Below are 5,113 nucleotides of genomic sequence, written 5' to 3'. Positions count from 1 at the left end.
AGTAGGGCTGTCTGGTGCAGCTTCTAGTTTTAGCAAATGCGGAGGAGGGGTCCCACCTGTGAAAGGGAGTTAAGTATCTAACTGCATTTGGGATTCACAGCCCTGTCCTAAAGGTAGGTGCTTCAGATGATACTTAATAACGCTCCCAAGCCCCTTGTGCCAGGGAAGGAGTCGGTGGGGTTTCCTATAGTGGTTAGAGCACTTACCTAGGAAATGAAACAGCCAGGATCATCCCTCCTGAGCCTGATGTGGGAGCAGGAATTTGAGACTCCACTGTCAAAGGGAGGTTGACATGGGCTACAGGCACCCCTCTTCTCTTTCAGTCCAGTATTTATTTATTCACTGAGGAACACCTTCAAGCAGAGATATTGAAAACCCCTCCTTCAAATCTCCTATCGTATATCACTCAGGGCATTCGCTCCGGGCTGTTTTGCTGATGACACAGATGACTGTCACAGAAGCCTGTTCTGAAAACTGATTTAACGCTGCAGCCAGAAATAACTAAACAACTGACCGTGACGGGCCTATGAAATTTGGGACAAATGACCCCGGCTTGTTGATCTGGGCAAATGCTCGCCGGAGGGACTAAAGGCTCCAGGGTTGGCAGGACACCTGGGTTCTCTCACTGGGGTTTTTGAAGGGCTGTTGTTTTGGTTTGTGTCACCGTGTGCCGAGCGCAGTAATACGTGGCGGTGTCATCGGCTCGCAGGCTGCCCAGCTGCAGCCAGGCCGTGGTTATGGAGTTGGCCCTGGTCATGGTGACTCGCCCCTGGAAGGCCGGGGAGTAGCTAGTGCCACCATTACCGGGATAGATGTATCCCAGCCACTCCAGGCTTTCCCCGGGAGCCTGCCGGACCCAGCTAATGTAATAGTCGGTAAAGCTGTAGCCGGAGGTTTTACATGAGACCTTCACGGACTCTCCGGGCTTCTTGATTTCTGCCCCAGACTGGATCAGCTGGATTTGGGAGCTGGCCCCTGTAGAAAAACAATACAAATACCGTTAATTCCATTCTATTCCTCCTCTTCCCGGCCTTATTCAAGCCCTTGTCTTGCCTCCTAAAGGCAGTCTCTGATCTGCCTTTTAATAAGAGAGAATTTGTCTCCGTCATATTCCTGTGCAGCAGGGAAGGACAATTATCCCCATTTGGCAAAGTGGAAACTGAGGCACAATCTGCTCTGGAGGCTTTTCAATGCTGTGTACGGGATTCTTAATACGGAGTAATGAAACCTGGGCATCAAACCCCACCATCTGGCTTTAAAACTCCATCCCATGCGATCTGCTCAGAGCTGGGATTTTGATTCCAGAGTTCCTGATCCACCTCCTACATCTTCATCTTCAAACCATCTTTGCTCTCTCGGCCCAGCTGTGCCCAGCAGACACCTGCATCCATCCCCTTACCTGAGACAGCCGCCAGAAGGAAACAGAACCCCAGACCGATCATTGTCATTCTCCTCCACCACCTTGTGTGCTACAAAGCAGGAAACCCGCCGCCTGTTGGGGAGGCGCCCTGGCTGTTCTTTATCAGGCACTTTCCCTACTTAATTTGCATATGAGCGTGGCTACATCGGGTGACGAAAGCGCGGCTTTGCCCGGAAGTGCAAATAAACGGCCTCAGAATCTGGAGGGACACAGCCACGGAGGAGGCCAGAGCAGAGCTATGGAATCTGGGCCCCGATCTAGGACAACATGGAAGCTACTGTGACCTCAGCGAGGCGTCCGTGGGAGCTAAGGGACAATTGGTGAAGCTGAATGTTACGGTGCCCTGTGGAGGGTTGTCACAATGTCACACCCAGTGGATGTGAAACTGACATAACACAGAGTCCAGTAATGTGTAAACACGGGCACTCTCCAGTGGGGAAATCTACCTGTGAGCGGTGATCTTAGATCTTCCAAGGGGCGCTGGGCACCGAACTCGTGCTGAATGGGAGGGGATTAGGCTGCGTAGAGCCTCGCGCTCAAGATCCAGCCCAGCCTGCAGAGCTGAAGCCAATAATTCCTGGTGATTATTCCCCGATTCAGTCTCTGGGCAGAAACGTTTCCGAAGCGACCGTGACACTTTGCTGCCCCCGTGCGGATCTGTCCCTTCAGTAACCACAGAAACGATCCCCCCTCTTCGTCCTTTTAGCTTCGTGTCACTTGGTCACTTGTGTCCCTGCAGGGCCTGGAGAAGGGGGAGGGGGTTTAATTTGCAGGCTACTTCAGTTTATCGCTGTATCCAAGGCCACTCACTAACCCGCTCAATGTCTGTCTAGCTTCATAGTCTCTCTTCCAAGTGCCCCTCCCCCTCCCCACCCTACCCCGTTCTCTGGCAGCTCGCTGCTGCGGGGAGGGTGGGTGGGAAGTCACCAAGAGCGGTTCCGAGGAACATTCAGTGCGCATGTCTGACCCCGACAGAGGGGGAGACTAGCTGGTTGTGACGTGGGACCTGGACCTGGGCTGTAGGAATCCAGGGAACAATTCACTGAGTGTCTGGCAATGTGTGTGCGCGCCCTGTGACGTGATAGACACACAAATCAATGTCACCGCTGACTGAGCGTGTCCGCTTGTCTGTTACTTGGGCAGGCTCCGAATTTCAGAGCCAGGGAAGTGAGTTGGATCCCAAATGGAGCCTCCAGCTGCTGTAGTTGAAGGGGGAGGAGGGAAAATCTCACTCTTCATCGCGAGGAGGTGCCCGCCTTTCTCTGCTTTGCCCTCAGAAGTTTCCTGTAACTGTGAGTCTCTGGCACAGTAATAGCGGGCGGTGTCCTCGGGCTCCAGGCCGGTCATTTGCAGGTGCAGCAGGTTGTTGGGATTGTCCGTGGAGACGGTGAAGTGCCCTTTGGCCGACTCTATAAAGAACATTTTCTCCGAATCACACTGCAGCGAGTTCCCGGGAACCTGGCGCATCCAGCGCTGCTGGAGGTGAGCCCAGAGGCTTTGCAGGGTCTCAGGGACTCTCCGGGATTCTAGACTCCACCCCAGACGCCACCAGCTCCACCTCGCACCGGGCACCTACGAACACAAAACACCCCAAACACTTACTGAGCGCAAACACTTCGGAGCTGGCGGCGAGCGAGGGAAGGAATCTCCCTGCGCAGAACATGGCGAGGGGCGAAGGGCAACAGACCCAGCAGGGGCTGCGGGGCGGGGGCCGTTTGGGAAGTGTCTCTCGTCCGCCCGGAATGTGCCTGGCTCGTTCGCGGTGTAGAAAGGGCCCCTGGGCTGGGGGCTGGGGGCTTGATCACATCCACAATTATTGCCCTGCACGGGGGGTTGTTTCGGTTGCGCCTTGTCAAGCCGAAGATTGAATCAGACCCCTTGTCAGGAACCGGACGGAGGGTGCACGCGCTGCCCGGCACCTCAGCCTGGACGGTTCCGCATCACTGCAGGGAGCGGGGTGGAAAAGGTGTAACGTGCACTGGGGAGTCAGTGGGCCAGCCAGGCTGAGAGTCTCAGACCGGTACCGTTCTCTGGCCTCTGCCATGCAGCAGCTCAGACCGGGCCCTTCATTCTCTGACCCTACGAGAGTGTCCTAAGGGGGTTAGGAACAGACATTTCATTTCTTTCTGCTTTCCTGCAATTTGGACACCTAACTCTCGGGTTATGTACCAGCCTGGGGCCTTTACGTATCGGGGCCCATTTACTGTAACTACTGAGGCTGATAAAGAAGCAGGTTTGTGCTTAGTGGGATTTTCAAGAACGCTGGCACACCCAGCCTGCACTGAGATCTATGGGATTTAGGCACCCAAGTGATTCTGGAAGCTTCACCAAGGAGCTTGCGAACAGGTGATTGCGAACAGGGAGTTTTGAGAGGGAGTTCTCCAGGTGAAGGAGAAGCAGATACAGGACTCTTGAGGGAAGTGTGTTTTGTCATTGGGGCTTTCTTAGTGTGTGCAGAGCTTGTGTTTGTTTGGTGTGTGGTGGTGTTGGTTCCCCCCCCCCCCCTTTGAGTGAGGCTTTATAGGGGGAGTTCTCCAGGTAGAGGAGAAGTAGATACAGGAGTCTTGAGGGAAGTGGGTGTTGTGCTTGGGGCTGCTTGCTGTACGCTGAGCTTGTGTTTGTGAGTGAGGGTTGGTGTGTGTTCTTTTTTGTTTTTTGTTTGTTTGTTTTATTTATTTATTTTCCCCTGTGTTTGAGAGTGAGGCTTTTTTTTCCCCTTCCCAACCCTCCCCTTGATAGAGTTTGTGCTGTGATTGGTAGGGGCTGTGATTGGCAGGTGGAAACTGTTGGCTTCTAATTAAAGTTTGAATTCTAGAAGGCTCTGCTGATTGGCTGAGCCTTGGTAGGGGGAGGGGCTTTATAAGGCAGTGCGCAAGCGACCAGGTGATTGCTAACAGGGAGTTTTGAGAGGGAGTTCTGAAGGGGAGAGGGAAGGGCGGGAGGTTCTCTTGTCTTTCTTTTTAAATCCCTTTTCCAGGACAGCAGCGAAGTTTGATGATGGGTCTGCTGCTGTTGTTACCTGCACGGCGTGTGCCATGTTTGTCTTCCTCCTGGAAGAAAGAACGGATTTCATCTGCACGAAGTGCAAGCTGGTCGAGATTTTGGAAGAAAAAATTAGAGGACTGGAGGCCCAAGTGTCGACCTTACGCTTGATCAGAGAGGATGAAGACTTCCTCGATAGAAGGCAGCAATTGATCCTTCAAGCACGGCAGGCAGAGGAGCCAGTGAGGGCAGTACGTGACCAAGAAGAGAACTGGCAGCATGTAACTTCTAGAAGGGGAAAAAGGCCAGCACGGGATTCCCCCGATGCTATAGAGGTAAGCAATCGCTTTCAAGCTCTCTCCACAGGCTCTGCAGTGCTGAAAGCTCTGGAAGGGACCTCACAAGGTAGAAACCAGAAGGGGGCACCATCTACTGAAAGGCATGGGATGCGTAGTCCTAGGGATGGGGGTTCGACGGCCACCACCCCCAAAAGGAAACGACGGGTGGTGGTGGTCGGGGACTCCCTCCTAGGAGGGACTGAGCCATCCCTCTGCCGTCCGGACCTGGAATCTCGAAAGCATTGGAATGGGTTACCTAGGGAAATAGTGGAGTCTCCATCCCTAGAGGTATTTAAGTCTCGGCTTGACAAAGCCCTGGCCATGTTGATTTAGATGGGATTGGTCCTGCCTAGAGCGGGGGGCTGGACTTGAC

General features: G+C 53.7%; 1 pseudogene; it reads right to left on the bottom strand.

Moving 5' to 3' along the window:
• Positions 1 to 622: 622 nt before the first annotated feature.
• LOC149521217 (immunoglobulin heavy variable 1-3 pseudogene) lies at positions 623 to 1,442 on the bottom strand (annotated as a pseudogene).
• Between the last annotated feature and the right edge of the window lie 3,671 nt (positions 1,443 to 5,113).

This window comes from Pelodiscus sinensis, chromosome 30, assembly GCF_052426305.1.
Source record: "Pelodiscus sinensis isolate ZL-2025 chromosome 30, ASM5242630v1, whole genome shotgun sequence".
Taxonomy (NCBI): domain Eukaryota; kingdom Metazoa; phylum Chordata; order Testudines; family Trionychidae; genus Pelodiscus; species Pelodiscus sinensis.
The sequence above is the reverse complement of the archived record's forward strand: the minus strand, read 5'-3'. Positions and strand labels throughout refer to the sequence as shown.